General features: G+C 42.4%; 1 protein-coding gene across 4 annotated transcripts in view; it reads right to left on the bottom strand.

Moving 5' to 3' along the window:
• FMN1 (formin 1) overlaps positions 1-20881 on the bottom strand; it is a 429625-nt gene extending 408744 nt beyond the window's left edge. For 2 of the 4 annotated variants that reach the window (XM_086710286.1, XM_086710289.1), the window contains exons 1-2: positions 20770-20881; positions 20169-20291 (exon numbers count right to left, since the gene is read on the bottom strand). The gene's annotated coding sequence lies outside the window, so the exon portion shown is untranslated. Of the gene's footprint in view, positions 1-2080; positions 2160-4765; positions 4831-20168; positions 20292-20769 lie in introns of those variants that run through there. The other 2 variants (XM_086710287.1, XM_086710288.1) reach the window with 2 other exon arrangements.
• Between the last annotated feature and the right edge of the window lie 984 nt (positions 20882-21865).

Here is a 21865-nt window from a genome sequence, read left to right as displayed (position 1 = left end):
ACCATTACGAAGAGGTACAAAGAGGTGGAACATGTGGTTTTATGACTAAATATCAACCCACATACTACCTCTCAAGGTTCCATGATGAACCTGATGCAAAGGCCACTGGTATACTGAGTCACCTGGAAGAAGGACAGCCAGATAAGCAAAGGCACAACATGGGCTGCAGGAGTGTTATGTGGATGTACATGCAGTGATGAACCACAGCCAGATGCACAGCTAAGTGCAACTTGTCACCAAGAGATGAGAGAAAAAAAAAAAAGGGAAGAAGGAGAGCAGACCGACACTGCTTATGTGGTTTGACCCTACTTAGAAATTCCTCAATTGATAACTCATTTAACTGAAGCAGTTATCTTTTGTCTCGTAGAGTTGTTATGTTCATTTTATATATTGTCACGAATGAAGTTCATGAGAAGGAAGTGGTGGAGTTGGGCTTCAACACAAGGTCAGTCTAACCCCAAAGTCAATGTCCTTTCAGTACATCACATTCAGGTAGGATGGCCTGGAAGACAGTCTATCCATACTCAAGCTCACAAGAGAGGATTTTAAAGATGGAGAGACAGAAGAAAGAAAGCAAATAATTTCAATAAGGCTGGAGAAAATATAAAGGATGGAGAATTAGACTGTGACTTTGAGGAGGAAGAGAAGAGAGTGGAGGCGGGGAGTCTCATCACTGAAATAATTCAGTAAATATGAGGATGAGCTTCCCAGTGGTTTTCCAATAAAAGAACACCATCATATAACCCACAGAAAAATGATGGAGCAGCTGAAGCACATCAATCTAAAGCTATTGTGTCGCAGCTGACCCACCTGATCCCAGCCTGGAATATCTAGTCCACCTCTTTGTGAAACTGATGGACAAGGAGCTTATTCATATAAATGAGTACACATACAGGGAGTAGTTTAGGGATGAGAGAGATAGTGAAAGAAGGGGACATATTTAGTTATGAAAATCTAGAGAGAGAGGAGAAACTGCGGATAGGGGACTAAGAGAGATGGGGACAATGGAGCAAAAGGGACAATATCTGACCCGGAGAGAAGAAAGAAGGTAGGAAATTTCTTTGTGTTCATAAAAGACTTTGTAAGTGTATGAAACCAAGCAACTCCTGCTTCAGGGCCCTGGGCCCTGGGATTGGAAAAGAGGCTGTTCTTCCCCAAGCACCATCTTCTTCAGTGCCCTAAGAACTCAAACAGGCCATTAGACAAGGCTGCTGTGCTCAGCACAGTGTCATTTTGATGGAGGGCGACAGCAGCAGAGGCCAAGACAAGGTGCAGTGAGGATGACACTGGAGGATAGTATGACTAGCCAGACTGCTGAGCAGATGCTAGGCTCCAGGAAATTACTGGGGGGTTGGAGGGAGGGGTTCAGAGGTAGAATAAGTTCTATGTGAAGAGGTAGAAATTCAAGATTTACCACAGTAAGGTATAATTATTAATGGGGCCTCACTAGAACTCACAAACAAGTGATTGCTGGGTTATTAAGTTTACAAAGAGTAAAGAAGAAGCAAATAACACAGAAAAGGAAAAAAAAGAAAAGAAACTCAGTGATAAATATGTATCTCATCCCAAAGAAGGTAAAATCAAAGTCCTCCAAATAGAATGGATTTTTTAGAAGGCTTGCTAGAGTTGGACATTTTCAAGTGCATATTGATGAATGTCGATAGATTCTGAGGAAATCAAATGATTAACCATCCAGTTCCATACACCTACTGGTCCTCCTTAAAACCTTCCCACTCTCAGATTCCAATCCATTACCAGGTCCCCTTGACTTAACCTTTCCATGAATGGCTAGGTGTTTGAGTGAACTGGCCTTGAGAACGACTTCCATCCTGAGGTGGTGTTATTTTTTGTCAATCTCATGGTATGTATTCTTCTTGGAAAGGAAAAGAATCTTTTCTTTTAGTGTTTATTTTTGAGAGAGAGAAAGAGAGAGAGAGACAGAGTGCAAGCAGAGAGGGGCAGAGAGAAAGGGAGACACAGAATCTGAAGCAGTCTCCAGGCTCCCAGCTGTCAGCACAGAGCCCAACCCAGGCTATTCACTAATTCCTCTCCTTTAAGTCAAAGAATATGGAGCACTCACCCCCTGGTGCAACTGGTCCGGGTCTGATCAGTCTTCATGTGAGACGGTTTCCCCCCCAGGCAGCGCAGACCGGGGAAAACACAATGAATTCAGAGTGAGAAGGCTTGGACCGAGTCCAGCTCTGGCAATCACTAATAGCGATCTTTCTTCACAAGCCGCTCAACCCCTCTGTACCTCAGTGTTCTCATCCTTAAGACAGTTTTTGGTTCTCCCTATTTAGAGTGCAATTCCACAATCCCTCCTGCAGAGAAATGGAGCCCGCTCTCCAAATTCTTTTTCTAGCTAGACAGTGAATTCAGGGCACACGTGGGATCAGAACCCAGACTTCTGAAGCCAAAAGATACCACGGTATGGAAAGGGGTCAAAGCAGGCAAAGAAAATGGCATAAGAAACTCACAAGTAGGGAGACAAAACCAAATTTTAATCAGTAATACAAGGACTGTAAGGAAAACAAGTGAAGTGTTGAAAACAAGTAACACTGAATGTAAAATTAGCATGGGTGAAAAGAAATGCATTAATCAGGGCTTATTACTTCCACCTCTACTGTAAAAGAAAATTCACTGTTAGCTTAAGTGAGACCCAGGACAAGTGATCTCTCAACCCTGGCATTTCTAAAGCTTTTTCTCCCTCTGATCCAAACGCCTTATTTGGAACCTAACATGTACCATCTGAAAAGGTACTTTAATCACTCCTCCCTGGCCCAACCTCAAAGGCAAAAATCTTCAACTCCGGCCCTTCTTAGGCTCTCACCAGCCTAAGGCAGCCTATAATGTCTCCACATCCTGCTCTGGCTCCCAAAATCTATTTAGTCTTGTCTGTCAGAATATTTGACTCCATCCTAACTGTGCCCATGACCTCAGAATTCAGATGTTCTTGGGCTCCATGCTTCACAGTCTTGAGGGCCAGAGGGTCCCTCCTTCCTACCCCTTAGCACAACTTTAAGACCTATACTGCCTTGGTTCAAATTCCAGCTCCGCCACTTAGCATGGTAACCTCAGATGGCTATGAGGTTACTCTATGTGCCTCAATTTCTCATGCCTCAGATACAGTCGGTAATGATACCTGCTAAACCTATACCTGGTACACATACACATAGGGGCTATATCAGTAACTATTTTTATTATTTTGTGTTTCAGATCTATACTATCCAGGAATAGAATCCTGATACACCCCGTCTCCTACCATCAATTAGCCTTTGTGATGTATTTTTTCTGCTTGACTAAAAGCTCCCTAGGGAGAGGTACTATCATCATCACCATCATCTTTGTATTCCCTACAGTACATGTAATAAAGATGGAAGATATTCAGGAAACAGTGCACTGAAGTACCATTATCTGAAGATATAAATCTGACCTGTCTCTGCCTGAAAATTCAAGCACGTTATTATTCGTAGCCAGCATTAATGTTTAATGACAGCCTGAGTTTACTTTCTAGCAAACACAACAATTTAGGTAGACAAAAAGTCATTATCAGGAACAAAACTGGCTTTCTATCACTAAAACATGTATCAATCAGAGAAAAATACAAAAAATACAAAAAACAGGGAATAAATGGCTTGATGAGTACCAAAATTTCTATGACAGGTCATTGAAAGTGACAGTAGGGAATATGAAAAGTGAAGAAAAGAGAGGTTTTTAAATGTTTGAAGATACTGAGCAAGGGGGGGGTAAATGGATTTATGACACTTTGAACAATGCCTGAAAAAAAATGAAAGACTAGATTCCAAGATTCAACCATAAGCCAAATATATATATGTATGTGTGTATGTATATATATATGCATATATAAAATATTATTTTAATATTTAAAATAACAATTTTAATAAAATAAAATATTAAAATATTTAATATTTAAAATAACAATTTTAAATTGTTCCCTTTGCCTAAACTGCCTCAAAATCTTGATGACTTAGTCTCTAGCCACCTTCAGGTGTCCACTCAAATGATGCCTCATAAAAAGTCTTCCTTTGTGACTCGATATGAATCACCAAGGCCATGTCACTCTCTAGCCCTTACCCTGATATGTCTAAGGGACTTGTCACCTGCCACATTACACATACACACACGCACGCACACACACACACACACACACACACACACACACACTGGTTTCTTGGTCTCTCCCCTCCACACTGTAGAACATAACTACCACGAAAGGAAGAGCTTTGTTTCAGGTTGTGGCCTATGTCCTGTGCTTGAGAGATTAATTAGAAAATCATGGGTGCTTAATAAAAGTCTGCCCAATGTGTCATCCATTTATTAATACAAATACTAGTAAATATACATGTCCAGTATTTAAAGTGGTGTCTGACAGAGTGGGCCCAGTTAGCTATTTACAGAAGGAGGAGCAGTATTCCTCCCTCGATTCTTTCTGATGGTTTAGTAACAAAAGTCTTCTACCTAGTGAACTAGAAAACAGTGGGAACAGTTAGAAAAGGGGGTGCAGAGACAGTTCTGAGATCTAAGAGTGATAATATTTATTTTATTGTGGGGCAATTGACAGATACTAAAGTGCTCCGTAGTACAGCATGGTCAAAAAACAAGCGTTCCTGGGACTAGGGAAGGAAAGCAAAGCTGTGACCAGGATAGTGGGGATGAAGAGACTGCATAGGAGCCCAGGCCCAAGGTGCAGCTTGATAGTGAGCAGAAGTACAAGGCACGCCAATGATTTTGTCCACCTTCTTACCTAGATCAACCTTCACTTGGGCAGGCTCCAGGCTTTGAGACGTCAAAAACATGATGCCACCAGGCCTGTTGTAGAGAAAACAATCCACGCTTACCTGAAGCAGGTGCACATGCGTGCGTGCGTGTGTGTGTATTGCTGTGTTGTCTGTATATTTGGGGAAGCCAATTCTAAGGGGCTTTCCAAAAAAGGGAATCATGATGCTGATCCTCTTCTGAAATGAGTTGAGGGAAGAGAAGATCCTGCATTTTTCATAAGACAACTAGAACCTCTCATCTGAATGACTGCACCGTGCAGGATGACCAGTTGTGCTAGCTTGCCCATGACTGAGGCGTTTCCAGGATGTGGGCCTCTCAGTGTGAGCTAAAACCAGTACTGGTTAGCCACCCTACCACGTTAATGCCTCCAAACTGGTCTGTGTTCATTCGCCTGCTGTTCACACTGAAACCAAAGCAATCTTTTCAAAACAAAAATCTGACCTTACCACCTCTGTAGCTAATCACCCAGTCAAAACCCTTCAATGGCGCGCTCTCTCTCTCTCTTAAAACAGATTTTAGCCCTTAACCTGGCCTCAAAGGCCCTATTGGATTGGACCTCCACATCTTCCAGCTTCATCTCAAGCAAGCCCTAGCCAGTTACCTGTCAGTGGCCCACATGTAGGCCACCCCCTCCCATGATAGAGGCTCCACACATGCTGTCTCCTCTGCACAGAGGTGACCCTCACCTCACTTCACGTGCTTCAGAGGAGTCTTTCCAGACTCCCCTCTTCTGAGCCCTTCCAGTGTCATGGCCACTGCTGCCAGGGCCCACCCTGTCCTCTCAGCAGAGATCTGCACACCCCGAGAGCTGCTCGCTGAAAACATGTGTGACTTTCTGTCCGATGGCCTTTGTCCATGGGAGACCCTCCCCTATGCATAGGCTGGCACCAGAAGAGACGGGAGCGGTGGATGGGAGCCATATCAGCTAGGCTTCGGGGCCATGAAATAGAATCCAAACTTTTTTCTAAGTCCAAGGGGAAGCTACTTGAAGGTTTTAAGTTGGGGAGAGACATGATCTGATTACATTTTTCAAAGGTCACTCAGGCTGCTATACGGAAAATACACTGTGAAAGGGAGAGAACGGATCCAGATGGGAAGCTGGTGCAGTAGCCCAGATTATTTTTCTGGAAGGAATCATCATGGAAGTGGCTGTTTGTGGTACACCGGTTAGAGCCTTCAAGTTTCAGGTCAGCTCCAGAACAGCAGCCCACCTGAGAAATCCCTCTGAAGCCTGCTTCATTCATAGTGGTTCTTGGGAGAGGGTTAAAAATCTCACTCTTTGTGTGTATGAAGTAGGGATAAACATAGAGTACATAACAGATAGGCAATTCATCTGTGGTACTAACATTTCATGATGGGGAGGCAATTAGGGAAAAGTCTAAAGAGAGGGGCAACAAAAAAGAGATTGAGAAACACTGTTCTAGAATATCAGACAGACTGCAGGCTCCTTCTCAGAACCAACAAGGGCTCTGAAGCTGGCCTGGGATGGCCCCTGGCCTCCTGGACCAGGAGTCCTAAAGCCCCGTCACCTTACGTTTCCTTGGAGCTGTACGGACACTGATGAATTCACCTTCTCAGTGGGAAGATGGTCCAGTAAGATACGATAGTCTATTTGCAAGTCGGCCTTTCTAAACACAGATACTCCTGTTTGGACACTGCCGAGATGTGCAAGCTAAGGAAGGAAGGTTCGGGAGTTAATTAGGGTAATGCAAATACGGTGCATCTCGGCAAGGTCTCCAGTCCTATGATCCATGTTTCTCTTTCTGCCACAATGCTGTCTATTTCTGACCTAATGAATTCCTATGCTTCTAGCAGAGCCCAAGCACAAATGTCTCCTCCCCTGAAAATCCGGGGGAAAAACTATTCCTTCCTTCGAGCATCCAGAGAACTTTGTAATAATAGGGGTAACGGCTACTCTTTCTTGAGCACTGGTGGCAGGCATTATGCTACACATTTTACCTGAGTTACTTCATTCACCCTCTCTCTGTTAATCCCATTTTACAGATAGGAAGCTGAGGCTCAGAGAAGTAGCTTGATCAATGTCAGATTGTGAAAAAATGATAGAGTGGAGATTCCACACCAAACAGCCCTTTAGCCTCTAGACGGTACACATACTATTGTACTTCTTACCCACGTATTATAAACAGTAGTTCACGTGCCTCTTTCCTCCATTATTTCCAACATAAATGACGCAGGCCAGGTGTCATGAAAAAAGAATGAACTTTACGGTCAAATCCTATCACATAACTTTGGGATATTATTTACTGAGACTTGGTTTCCTCATCTATAAAAAGAGACAATCAATGCCTACCTAATAGGTTTGTTGTTAAGATAAAATTAGATATAGCTTTAAAAATTTTTTTTTAATTTTTTTAATGTTTATTTATTCTTGAGAGAGCACAAGCAAGGGAGGGTCAAAGAGAGAGGCAGACACAGAATCCGAAGCAGGCTCCAGGCTCAGAGATGTCAGCACAGAGCGAGATGTGGGACTCTGTCCCACAAACTGTGAGATCATGACCTGAGCTGAAGTCAGACGTTCAACCAACTGAGCCACCCAGGCACCCCAGGTATAGCTTTCAATGCACTTACCCCAGTTTGCAGCACATAAAGTCCCACTTAATTAAACAAGTATTAATTGAGAGCCTATGCAATACCAAGCCTTATAATGGACACAGGGGATAAAGAAATAATTAAGCAGTTCTCATGGAGCTAACACACTAGGAATTTAATATATTTTGGTTGCTCTTGCTTCTTTAAAAAAATTTTTTTAAACGTTTATTTTTGAGACAGAGAGAGACAGAGCATAAATGGGGGAGGGTCAAAGAGAGAGGGAGACACAGAATCTGAAACAGGCTCCAGGCCCTGAGCTGTCAGCACAGAGCCCGACGCGGGGCTTGACCTCATGGACCATGAGATCATGATCTGAGCCCAAGTAGGACACTTAACCGACTGAACCACCCAGGAGCCCTTAAGGGCAGAGATTATATGTTATTTAGCATTGAGAGTGTAGACCTCAGCAATGTTTGGCACCAAACAGGCACTCAACAATTTTTAATGATGAATGATAGTGGTTTACACAGTTTTAGACCCTAAATATCAGAGATTATGAATGATTGTGTTAAGTTGGTGGGTTATTATTTTAACCAAAAATAAAGCACAAAGATATCACACCCAGAGCTGTATGCATTTGATTCATTTAAGCATAGAGCAACCACTAAACAACTCTCGAAATATATCTACACAGCAAAAGGGGACACATAACCTGAATAATGAAAAAATAATAAAACATTTAACAATATTCAGGAGGTGGTAAGAGGAAATGGAGAAGAAGTTTCAAAAGTGTTAATCTTTCCAAAAAAGGAAGTCACTGTGGTGCCTGGCTGGCTCAGTTGGTAGAACATACAAATCATGGTCTCGGGATTGTGAGTTCAAGCCCTACGTTGGGTATAGAGATTACTTAAAAATAAAATCTTAAAAAAAAAAAAAAAAAGGAAGTCAATTGATACTGTCTAAAGAAGTAAGTTCAGGGGCGCCTGGGTGGCTGAGTTGGTGAGGCATCTGACTTCGGTTCAGGTCATGATCTCCCTGTTCATGAGTTATAGCCCTGCATCAGGATCTGTGCTGATAGCTAGGAGCCTGGAGACTGCTTCAGATTCTATGTCTCCCTCTCTCTGCCCCTCCCCAATTCATGCGTGTGCACACGCACACACACACACACACACACACACACACACTCTATCTCAAAAAAATAAACATTAAAAAAAGAACAAAGTTCATAAAAACAGCAATATAATTAATGACAGTGACTCCAGCTTTTTAATACTTTTCATGATACTTTAGCCATAAAGAGACTTTTTTCAGGAAATAATATATCTTGAAATGAGATACATTCATTTGATGTTAGACTATTTAATTTCAATTCAATTTTTTAATTGCTTGAAATTTTTTAAAAATAATTTTTGTTATAAATAGCATCTCTACTTATTTTTATAAAAGCACTTCTATCTAAATATACATTCATATAGACAGGTAGATAGCTATAGATAGATGTATAAAATGATGTTCATCTAAGGTTAACAATGAGAACTGTAGTATTTGAGATGATTGTTTTTTAATTCTCATCTTTGTAACTTTTCGCCTTATTTGAATTCTTGATAATCAACATACATGATTTGTTTAAAGTGTTTCCCAAAAGTAGAGGGAATATGGAATACAAAATATAGTGGGAATATGGATCGTTGTTATTTCCTTCTTTGTACCTTTTTGTTTTTTTTTTACATTTCCAGAAATGATTTTTAAAATGATTTTACCTCACACCCTACATTCATGATTATGTTTTTTTCAAGTTGGGCTCTAAAATAGACAGAAAATATGTTTTTACTTACATCGCAAATGGTGTCTTTAAAATGACTTGAGAATCCAATTTGCAAAGCAAAGGAGACTGGATTCCTTTGAATGCTCTTTATAAAAGTCATAGCACATAGAGATCTAATGAATGGTTGTATGTATGCTTGCATTTCTTAAGGTTTTTACATGAAAAGTGAGAGATTATAAAAGGGATTATGAAAATCTTCATGTTGGACTACATCTGATGGGAGTCTTTACCAGGATTTCAAACTAAGTGGCTTTCCTTGTCCATTCTTGTTTAAGACGTGATTATTGAATGTCAGCATCTGCTTGCTGCGGTAAATGACAAACTAGAATAATCCAGTGCTTACCCTCTAATTAAGAATAATAATCTAAAATACACAAATGGTTACACGGTTGTTAAAAGGGACTGGCTAATGTGTGGTGTCTTGGGAAGTGGTGGATAAAACATCTGAACTGCCTGTTTCAGTCCCACAAAAGGTGCCACGGTAACATCTTTCTCATTTATAAAGGTCTGGGAAAAGAGTTGGGATTCTGACTTCTTCTGTAAAATAACTCAAGAAGTCTATTTGGGTTCATGTAGCCTAGAAATTCAGGGACACTGGAATTCAGCATTCCCTGGGTTTTGCATGATTACATTAATATTACAAAAATGTTTTCCATTCAGTGAACCACCTGGCTGTGAAGTCTTTAATCACTATCAGTACAGATTACAGTACAGTACAGATACAGTACAGATTTCTCTCTGTGAAAATGTCTTCTCTCAATGATATGATATAGCCTGTGGGTGTTTTTGTTTTGTTTTGTTTTGTTCATATAAAGGAAAAAAAATCTGATAAAACAGTATTTTCGAAATGCCTTAACTCCTATTATATTCTGTCAAGTTGTGGGTTGGCATTTTTCTAGTCTAGGAGTTGACAAAATTCATAGGGAAAATTATGGAATCTTAGATTTAGAGACAACATAGAAATTATCCATTCTATCCCAATTCTGGATTTTCCCTTTCACTGTAACCTTTGTGAATGACCACTGTCCAGTCTCAACTTGAATTCTTCTATAGCAAACTGTTCTCTAGCCCACAAGGAAACCTCATGGCCTTAAGGCAGTGATAAGTGTAAAAAAAAAAAATCCTTTATTCTGAGCCAAAATCCACTTCTTAATACCTTTCCATTGGTGTTTGTCCTTACTACCAGAGTTTGTAAACCCAACTCCTCTCCTGTCCAAGGGCCCTTTAAACACCTGAGACATCTCCTCATCCTGACAAAGTCACCCCAGTCTCTTTAGCAAGCCCTCAGATGGAAGCACTTCCATTCTCAAAAACCCCACACATCATCTGGCTGTTTGTTAGTGTGTTCACAGCCTTACAACAAAGCAGTGCCCACAGTTAAAAAAAAAAAGTCCATGGGGCACCTGGGTGGCTCACTCGGTTAAGCATCCAACTTCAGCTTGGGTCATGATCTCACGTTCATGGGTTTGAGCCCCACATCTGGCTCTGTGCTGACAGCTCAGAGCCTCAAGTCTGCTTCAGGTTCTGTGTCTCCCTCTCTCTCTGCCCCTCCCCTGGTCATGCTTCTCTCTCTCTCAAAATAAATAAATACACATTAAAAAAAAAAGTCCTCAAAAAAAATGCCGAAAGTTGTTCCAGAATCACAGACATAATTCTTGCAATGATCACTTTAAATCATTAGATGAACACATCTTAAATAGCTAGATTCTATCTACTATCTCTTCACCTATCTTGAGTTTCAATTTTCTCATCACCATGTGTTTCTGCCTTTGCAATCTTGAATTTCTTCTGGTTGCAAGCAACTGAACCTGATTTAGGCTACCTTAACAAAAATGGAGGCAGATCCAATTTCATGAAATTCGTGGGCAAATTCATGAAATCGAAGTAAGGGTGGAAAAGCCAAGAGCAGGAGGCAGAGTCTTCCAATGGCCTCTGGGACAGGGCTCAAAGGCCCTCCCCCTGGAGCACTTCTCTAGCTGTGACTTAACTCCACTGACTCTTAGTCACTGCCATCCTTCAGTCCTAAACTCTCATTCTTGGGTTATGGAATCCGATTGGCTGACCTTGGGTCAGATTTCTATCCCTGGTTTAAGTAACCCTGACCAGGTACATGTTCTTATGTATATGGAGCCCATACTTACATATTGGGGCCATTTTCAGAGAAAGGGAAATAGATGTGAATAAGACAGATATCTCAAATCATTGTATTTCTAAAAAAAGAATGATCAAAAACAATCTGGGGTTGCCTCAGTGGCTCATTTGGTAGAGCATCTGACTCTTGGTTTCAGCTCAGGTCATGATCCCAGGGTTGTGGGATCAAGACCAGCTTTAGGCTCCACACTGAACATGGGGCCTCTTAGGATTCTCTCTCTCTCTCTCTCTCTCTCTCTCTCTCTCTCTCTCAAAAAAAAAAAAAGGTAATTAATCTATTTCTTTTTATTTCTCCTGTTTTTTCCCCTTTTTCTTGAGTCCCAATAAGGTAGATATCATAAGTGGTGTTCATTGCATCAGGAGAGGTAGAAGGTAAAGAGAGAAAGAGAAATAGCCTGAGAATATTTCTGGATTTTGTTTTCCAAAATCCCAAATACTTAGAACATAGGGAATTTATTGAAGGAGGTAAAAAAGGAATAAAGTTTATGGACATAAAGAGCCTTGAAGCAACATGAAGAATTAGCTCCCTCCTGCTGTTGGAAAAGGAAGGAGGGAGGCTTATAAACCCAGGAGGAGGGAGGAGCCAGCCCTTGCTTTCTGGCATTGTCCCCAGAGAGGCTACAAGCCCCCAGAGCTGTGTGTGGTACATCTAGGTAGAAGGATGAGAGGATATGTCGCCTAAATATTTCTGCGGCCCAAGGATGACCTGGATACCTGCAACTGAGCAAGTTATGTGAGCAGAAACACGGCACTACCATGTAACCTGTGTGGTCAGATGCGTCAAGGACCAGAGGGTTTCCCCCCGATGCTGCCCCACTGTGCCAACACCCTGGAGCCTTGATACAACTCTGGGGAATGGTGTGACCCTAAAAAGACCTGAGGGTAGGTCTTCTACCTTTCCAGAAGGAAGAGGCTTGAAACAAAACAGAGTATGATTTGAAAAAAGCAATTATGAGATGAGATACTTTTTAAATACTTGTGTTTGTAGATGGAGATTCTCACCGGCTGCACTTGCATAGAAAAGACAGCAAGCAAAATAAGAACAAAATAAGAATGGACTACTTCTGCTTCCTCTCCCTCTGTGAATTTGACTTCATCCTTTCCAAGTAGCAAAATTTGTACATCAGTCTCCTGGTTGTAATATTAAAAGCCCTCTTTTATAAAAATTGGCTTAACAATTTTTTTTCTAGTTCTCTTCTTGTTGATGACCTTAGTTTTCCTGATGCGATTCCCCTGGGTCCACACCACCCTAGAGGTAAGTGTCTTAGACTTAAAATTCGACTATATGCCCCTCCTCCCTCTTTTGTGTATGTTGTCCTTGGATGTGGTTTGAGCACAAGATCCATATGCAACCACTCTAGAGCTTTCAGCCACCTTTACTTTTTGCTTTGTCAGGTGCCCAGTTTGTCACTATGATATCAGAATTGTGTTTATCTTTTTAAAAGTCTTTATTTATTTTAGTAAGAACACTTGACATGAGATTCGTCCTTTTAACAACTTAAGTGTACAATCCAGTGCTATTGACTATAGATACAGAATGTTGTTGTTCTTATCAAATTCTGCACTGGTTCTAAGGTCTTAAAATCTAGCTAATAGTGAACAATTTGGCAGCTATTGTTTTCAGAAAAAAATGGAAAAAAATAAAAATTAAAAAAAAAAAAGACCAAGTCCCCAAAACAGAGTCTGAGAGTTGACTGTCCTTTCATTTTTTTTATAGCTGGCAGGGCTGTTACTTCCTCAAGAGAAGTTGAATGATGTAATAAACAAAGCCCAGGGAGTCGGGTGACCTGGATCTATTCTTGGCTGTGCCACTGACCGTGAGTGACCTTGGGCAAGTCACTTTTTTGTCTCCCCATCTCAGTTTTCTCCACTGTATGACTAAAAAAAAAATCTTGTCAACTATCTAGAGAATAATTTGGGCACAAGAACTATAGAGTAAGAAATAAGGTAATGTTCCTTGAGAAAACAGTAAGTTTGTTTTTTTTCCCCCTTCAATCTGCCAGTTTCCCTTATGACACTAGGGTATCATGGAGTTTCAGTTCTTCAAATAATCATGAAAATTAGAAGTGATCTATGTTTTCAGAGCTTAAAGGAAATCAGGACCAGCTTAAGACAAATCAGAAAGTGACTTTAATAGAAGGACAATACCCCCTATTATGTGTGATTATGTTCTACTCATATTTATTGTGATAGAGATTAGGTGGGTCAGAAAGAAGCCAGTTGTCTCCTGTGGGTAGAAGGTAGAGGATGCTACTGCAGAAACAGAGATAAAAGGAGATGAGGACATTGGCAAATGGGGACAGAACAGATGCCAATTCTGTAGATGAATTCCATTTTCTGCAGACCTGTGGGCTTTTAAAAAAATTATTTGCAAAGCTTTCCAAATATGATCCAGGCCTAGAAAATTTTCTAAAGTGGCTGTCTTTATCTAAAAAGAGAAAGGGTAATCATGTTAATGCCTAAAAAAAGCAACTCTTGCTTTTCACTAAATCCATACCCAGAATACTGCACTATATTTATGGTTTATCCTGCTTTGGAAGTTTAAAAAATTTCAAAGCCAGGAATGTTCTCTGTGGCTTACTAGGGCACAGACAGAGGGTAGAATGCAAACCCAACAGGTACAATAAATACTACCGAGATTCCATTTAAAGCCATACCTTTAAGTAACCATATTAACCTCTCTGATCCCTGAATTGCTCATCTATAGGAGAGATAAGATACCACTTACCTACTGCACAGAGGTACCTACTGACAGCTTAGGTAACCAAGGGAAGGAGCTTAAATCTCCTGCATTAAGCATCGGAGAGGAAATACACTTGCTGCCTGCCCTTGGGATAGACTTTGAGGATATTTTACTCTAAGAAGAACATCAACAAGTTATATGGACTCCATGGTGTAAAGGTGAGAAATAGGCTTTATTAGTACTGGCAGGGTGAAGACCATGGGGATGGGCTTTCAATCAGTGAACGGAACAAAGCAGCAACATGAGCGCACCCTCTGGAAATGGTGATGAAGATTTTAGTTACTGCCTCCAGGGGCCCGAACACATAGATCGTTAAATGCTAGGACAGTAACTATAATTCTAAAATCCTTTCTCCGTCCTAACTCAGCCATCTTTACAACATCAAAGAGGAGAAAAGCTGCTCTGTAATACGGAAAGAAACCCAGACACCTGAAGGAGCTATCTTGGGGAGCATGAGACAGCACTGTCTCAGCGCCACTCAGAAGGGTTTCCTTTCTGCCACAGATGATACTATTCTTGCAGAGAATTTCATTGGAACTTCATTTGTGCCAATGTCAAGGTTTGGGAAACTTTTATGGTCTCCCCAAATTACCACGGTGAGTGGATCATCAGAGGGAGCTTCTCCTCAGAAGTAGAAATGTTCCCCCTCTCTCTGAAACATCTGTATTTTTCCTTCCATGTGTCACAGGGGAAATCATCGGATAAAGCCTCTGAGCCTGCCTGAGTGTGGACAGATACTCATAGGGGCAAAACAGGGCAACAGTCCCTAAGAAGAGCAGCCATACACTGCTGTGTTGGGTGGATTATTAAACTTGTTCCTCACGTCATCTCCCATTCTCTGTTGCTTCCTTCACAGAAACATGTACTGGAGGGCTCCCCCCGGCATGTCAGCACCAGCACCTTGACAGTGGCAACATGACGATATTTCCTGCCCTACTCTTTAGCCTTATCTGCCTTCCCCGGTCCACCCTCAGCCTGCATCCGTTACTTGTCCATTAACACCCAGATCCTGATGACCAACATGAATATTAAAAAGTCTTGCCTTATCCAACCTTTGTTGCTATATAAGGCCGCTCAGAAGGTTCACTGGAACACTCAGTGCCATCGCCAGAGACATTCAGACCACAAACCAGGAAATCAAAGCAGGATGCAAACCATCAGACTGCCACTGCCTGTCCTAACTCCACCACTAAAGGATGACATAAGCCCAACATTTAGAAATCTTATTAACCACGTCTTCTCTGGACTCAAAAACTGGGCTTATAGTTTGTTCTAACCATTAACTTTTGTTTTTCTTTTGTCTCCACAGAAATGCCCCCTACTAAATGCCTGATTGCATACACCATACAGATGGCTGAGTTAGGCACCTGACTCCTACCTATACTACTGCCTCCTGAAATAACTGTTTAACTAGACTGACCTATTCCCAGAACAGAGAGACTGATTTAATGAGATGGGGCAATACATTTAAATTTGTGGGGTTTTTTTCTGCTTTCTCATCCTTGTTCCTTCTCTCTCTCTCTCTCTCTCTTTTTCTCTCTCTCTCTCTTTTTCTCTCTCTCTCTCTCCCTTTGTAGATCTCTTACCCTGCAAACCTGAATCTCTCTAGAACTATATACCAACTCGGCTATTGCTAAATGAAACTTCCTGGAAAAAATAGTGAAGTTTCAAAGGGCAGAATGAGAGATTTCAGAATATACTACCCAAAAATATGCCTCTTTGACATATGGGTGAGTTTGAGCTAACAGCCATTGAGATTCAGGAAGATGTAGTAAAAGCTATAACAAAAAAAGAAAAAAAAGAAAAAAGAAAGGAGCACAAGTTTACAAGTTTTCCTTTTGTAAATGAAATGTACATTATAAAGGAAATCTCGAGCGTCTGGGTGGCTCAGTCCCTTGAGTGTCCTGTAAGAGTTCAGCTCAGGTCATGATCTCAAGGTCAGTGAGTTCGAGCCCGAGTCAGGCTCTGTGCTGACAGCTCAGATCCTGGAGCCTGCTTCAGGTTCTGTGTCTCCCTCTCTCTCTGCCCCTCCCCCACTCACGCTCTGTTCTCTCTCTCAGAAATGAATAAACATTAAAAAAAAAAAACATTAAAAAAATAAAGAAAATCTCCACTTGTAAAATGTGTCTCCTTCTCCCATGCCAGGAAGAGGAAAACTCTTAATAACTCTTCTTAATGGAGAAGGCACTGACTTAAATATGCATAACAAACCTTACTAAGTAACCCTTGTTTAACCATACTTTTCTTGGGCAACTTCCCATAACTTTCCTCCCCCACCCAGAAACCCCAACTCCTATTCCTTTGGCCTAAGACGTTATGTATAAGCACATGTTCTCACCACCCCTTGGAGCTACTCATGTCTGGATACTCCCATGTGTAAGCATGATACACATGCTAATAAACTCTGTTTTTCTCTTGTTAAAAAAGAAAGTCCTGGGGAGCCTACATGGCTCAGTCGGTTAAGCGTCCGACTTTGGCTCAGGTCATGATCTCACAGTTCGTGAGTTCAAGCCCCGCGTTGGGCTCTGTGCTGACACCTCAGAGCCTGGAGCCTCCTCCAGATTCTGTGTCCCCCTCTCTCTCTGCCCCTTCCCTGCTTGTGCTCTGTCTCTCTCTCTCTCTTTCAAAAATGAATAAACATTAAAAATTTTTTTTAAAAAAAGAAAGTCCTGCCTATCTTGAAAATATCCCCCACAATAGCCTGTGACTCAGAAGACCAAGGTAAAAAAGTGCTTAATTTGAATGATGTTCATCTTTAATAATGATTTGTGACACTTCAGAAAGGAGAAATAGGTATAGCCCTAATAAGATGGAACACAATACAGGTCAGTTTTGATTAAAGTAAGGAACTAGATGAACTAGCTTTAACAAAACAAAACACACAAGAACAAGATCAAAAAACCTATCCAGTAGGCTGCTTCCTGCAGAGGTGAATTACAGAGGTCATTTCAAGGTTAGTTGGCTCAAAGGAAAGACCGATGCGTCTTTTACCCCTCTCCCCAGCCTCATATGTATACTACGGCATCATATTTTCAAAGCCTAAAAGCAAAATACACATTATTCAGGGGCATATTTTACATGTAGCCAGAAAACTTGAGAAATCTAAGTGGGAGGGAATGGTCCCTTTCCTACAGACTTGTTTTTATACGTTGACAAGTTAAGGAGGTTCACAGCCTTCTTTCCATCCTTCCCACTTTAGTAATTATTAGGTTACGGGACATACAGATGACTGCTTTGTCAGCACTTCCCCTCAGATGTTAAACACAGGGATGTTTCAATTCCCTCACAAGGCTAGCCTGTTGGTGCAAGCTCATATTTACTCCATGAGGATACAATTCCCATGGTTTAGCATCTCTACAAGATCAAGCAAATCAGATTAATGGCTGTAACTCTGTCAACACACAGGCTGGGACCTGCTGAGAATAAAGCTGATTTTTAACACAGAGACTATGCACCTCTAAAAATAATGGCTCCTGTTAAAACAAAGCCCCAACAAGAGAGTATGAGTAACCCCCAAACATGATCTACCAAGACTGGAATCACTGTATATTATTAAGTATCTCTGGCGAATTTTCACAATTATGCAAGTAAGGTTTTAATTAAAAAAAAAATGTTAAAGGCAAAATCATCTAAAATGCATTAATGCCTGGGATCACATGCTCAAGTCCAAAGCTTTAACATAAAACTAGACTTTGAATCACCATACATGAGGTAGGAAAGAAGGGTTCCTGAATCCTTATCATCACATCAAGCTCCAGCCTGCTCCCATTTCTCTTCCTTTGGGGACAATTCTACCAATTTTTTTGTTGAGAGGGAAGAAGACTAGGATGTGAGATCCACTCCCAGACAATGACAGGACTCACAGGACGCTATTCCTTAGCAAACACATTCCACCTAGGCGGGGTTAAGCCTGTGACCGAGTACTAATCCATCATGGTTCTTCTGGAGGTTCTTCTGTGGAGCTAGAGGAAACACGAGCCACCCTTAGCTTATGGAGCTAGATGGATGTGAACCTACAGCCTAAGAAGACACTGAGAGGATAGCATCTGTGGTAGGAAATAATAAGGCTAGGGGCACGCTTAGTCAGTTAAGTATTTAACTTTGGCACCAGTCATGATCTCACAGTTTATGAGTTCAAGCCCCACATCGTACTCTGGGTTGACAGCACAGAGCCTGCTTGGGATTCATTCTCTCTCTCTCTCTCTCTCTCTCTCTCTCTCTCTCTCTCTCTCCCCCTGCCCCTCCCCCACTCGTGTTTTCTCTCTCTTTCAAAATAAATAAATAAACCTAAGAAAAAAGAAGAGGAAATAATAAGGCCAAAAAAAAAAAAAAAAGAAAAGAAAGAAAGAGCAGAATTGAAAGAGATAGAAACAAAGACACAGAAATCAAGCTAGCAAACCAGAAAAAATTCTCAATCTCAGAACTATCTTTATCATGAAGACATTATAGTGTGATCATGGCTTGGTTATGTTAGTCAAAAATGCTCATTTTTGCTTATGACTGTTTCTGCTAGGTTTCTATCCCATACAACGAAAAGGATCCTGATACAACTGACAGTATGTCATTCTAAGAGAAGAAAAATATTGTAAAACACAGGTTCTCCCATGCTAGTAAGTTAGATTTTCTTCAATTCCCAGGGATATTTGAAGAAAAGCAGTTTTTGCTTCTCCTGGGCAGAAGCCAGTGCATTCACTAGTGATTCTGTAAAAAGCACAATTTAGCAAGTCAGGGCATTGAACAGCCAAGGAGAAAGGAGCAGCCTAGGACAAGCCCAGAGGCCCAGAAACCTTCACTAAAGCTGCATCTCGAATGCATCTTAAAAGAGCTTGTTAAGCATTTGTGCAAGCTGGTGAGAGAAATGTCTGTCCAAACACAAGTGGCTTCAATCAGTGCCATCCCTTTAACATGGAGTCCTATGAGGAACCTCAAAGCTGCCATCTCCCATTAGCATCAGTTTTAAGAACTAAAAGTAAAAAGCCATGGGGGGGATGCATGTTTAGGGACAGAACACTAGCCTTTATTATCCTTGTTGGCAAGTATTATCAAGAATGATTACCAGGCATTCCTCACTCACTATGTACCAGGAACTACTAAGCATTTAACTATACTCTCTCATTTAATCCTTACAACTTCCTCTATGGGGCCGGAAATATTACCCCCATTTTACAAATAAGAAACTAAAGTTCAAGGGAATAAATGACTTGCCAAAATCACTCAGCTAGTAAGTAGTTCATCCAGGATTGGAATTCATATGACAGGTTTATGGATTTAACCATTATGATATACTGTCTTGCAACTTTTATTCATTGTTTCCCTCCAGTGAGGTCACTGCTCCTTCCACCCTGCAGTATATCTAAAGGCATTGAATTCATTGGTCCTACTATGGGGCTATAACCACAGGTGAGAGAAAGGAGACTGGTTAGATATGTCTGACCAAGACCTGGGACTTATAAACACTTTTAAAGCAATATTTTCCACAATGACAGTTAATCTGGTATGCAACTCTCAGTTGCACTGTTTTCCCCTCCTGAAAAAGGGTTAATAAATCTGAGCATCAAGTGATCTTGTACTAAGCCCTGAAAAGCTAAGCAATGGCTGCTGAATCCCAATCCTGTGGTCATAAGATGCTACCTGCTATAGACAACATAATTCTCTCTCCCAGGAACTTAGATCCCCCAAGGCAGCATAGCACATGATGCATATGCCCACAAGGATGGTGCTTTGGTACAGCTGGAGCCACTGTGGAAGAAAGTCAGAGCTAATCTAGTTCATCCGGTCTTAAAGGCTTGGGTCTAGACATTCCCTTCTCCGTGGCTGAAGCACCCGTGTTACATAGGCCTGTATCCCAGGTCCTGGACTCTGCATTCAGTCCATCAGATTGTGTGACTGCCAATGTCAAACTCTCCATAGTCAGCAAACAGCAGTGTGGATGATTAAAGCAAATGGTTTTCTGTGGCAATCTCAACGGCAAATAGGGATAAGGAAACTCTCCCCATTCATACCCCACTCCCAGCTACTTGGCCTTGAGTTAAATGAAGACTTGGCTCTGGCCTTAGGGGGCAAGGACACTGCTTGTTATTTGGGGGAGTCAACACTTACATGCCTGAAAAGAGCCTGCCTTTGCAGAACTTGAAGGGTTCTGATGGAGGAAAAGAAATGTTGACGGTGATGGTCGTGATGATGATGTTCGTGAAAGAAGAAAACGGTGATGGTGAATGTCACCTATAAATATAAGCACAAAGCACCAACAGATATCCTTCTAGTCATTGCCAATCATCATCCTGAAGCAGGTAACGTTCCCAAATCAACCCCACTAAGGTATTCCCCTTGTGAACTAAACACATCCAGCTTCAAAATGAAGCGTTGCACCCCTCCCTTCCACGCCCGCCCTTGCACCCTTCCTGTGCCAAGCTGGAAAGGAGACTGCACACGGGCGCTGGGACCTGAGAGTTAACGACAGTTCTGTAGTGAGGAGTGTTAGGGTGACCCGGGGAGCCCCGCTAACAGACTTTGGCACCGCTTGGTCGGGGAGCTTGAGAAACGGACGCAGAAGGGGAGGAAAGGAAGGTAACGGGGCAAAACGGATTCGATGCCTCTTTCCGAGAGCCCTGAGGCCCCGAGAGGCGGAACACACAGCCTGTGGTCGGGAGGGAGAAGAGGCGGAGCAGACCGCCAGCAGGACAGACAAGGCTCTCTTTACCTGACCAAGTGCAGCAGCCAGCCGTAGCGGCTGCAGCGAGGATGCTGCGCTGGAGTCCAGAGCCAGAGCCCAAAGCCACCGCTGCACCAGCCTCGGCCGAGGCCCCGCCCCGGCCCCGCCCCCAGCCCAGAGGCCCCGCCTCCCTAGCACGCGCCGGCTCGGCCGGCTGTTTGGGGGAGGTGAGCCGTGGACTGATAGGCAGGGTTGATGGCCAATGGAAACGTGCAGCGGCGCCCGGGGTGGGCAGATGGCAAGGAGGAGCGGGAAGGGACGGGGCCCAATCAGCAGCGGAGCCGCTGGGCCTGGCTAGGGCGCGGTGAGGTTATTGGGCAACTCAAGCCCGGGCGGCTGGGTTGGAGGCCGTGTTGTTAGGATAGGTCAAAGGTGAACAGCGAGGGCAATAGCCAATCCCTCGGCTCCTTGCCCCCAGCTCGCCGGCGCCCGGGCCCCCTCAAAGCGCACGCTCTGGGCTGGTCGCAGCGATGGGGGGAAGGGAGCAGGTGTATGACTCTCACCGTTCCTGAGGTTCCACGCCACGGAGATCCCGCGAGGCTTTGCCGCTCCAGTGGTCTGGTCATCGCTCCCTGCCCCTGCACCCCCAGCCTAGCCATTCTCGGTAATAAGTGCTTAAAAGAGCAAAGGAGGAAAATTCAAGAAATGGGATCCTCATGTAAATGCAAAACCCTCGTGTTAGTCTCTCCCATGCCCCAACTAGGCCTCCAAATGGCCCTTTAACCAGAATCACTGTTAGATAAATACTTTGACTACTTGTAATTAAGAGCCAAATAAGTTCGGGCAAAGATAAAAAATGAAGTAGGGCCTAGACGGTCCGGGAAAGGAGAACCGAGTAGGAGGTCAACAGGATTGGACCTCACAATGAAGGCTGCCCGCTTGCTGGAAAACCACAGTTCAAGATCACTACCGTTCCTATGCTGGTGAGTCAGTGTACATTTGAAGTCAAGGCCAAACTATTTTGCCCCTGAATAAGTGTCTAATCATTACTGGGACGAACTGCCTCCAAACCTCTCATAACAGGATTTGAGGTCTTAATGATACGGTGATTTGGTCTTTGATTTGAGTGCCATTTCCATCTGTT

This window comes from Puma concolor, chromosome B3 (assembly GCF_028749965.1).
Source record: "Puma concolor isolate L17-30 chromosome B3, mPumCon1.1.hap2, whole genome shotgun sequence".
NCBI classification, from domain to species: domain Eukaryota; kingdom Metazoa; phylum Chordata; class Mammalia; order Carnivora; family Felidae; genus Puma; species Puma concolor.
This window is presented reverse-complemented; position numbering and strand designations above follow the sequence as displayed.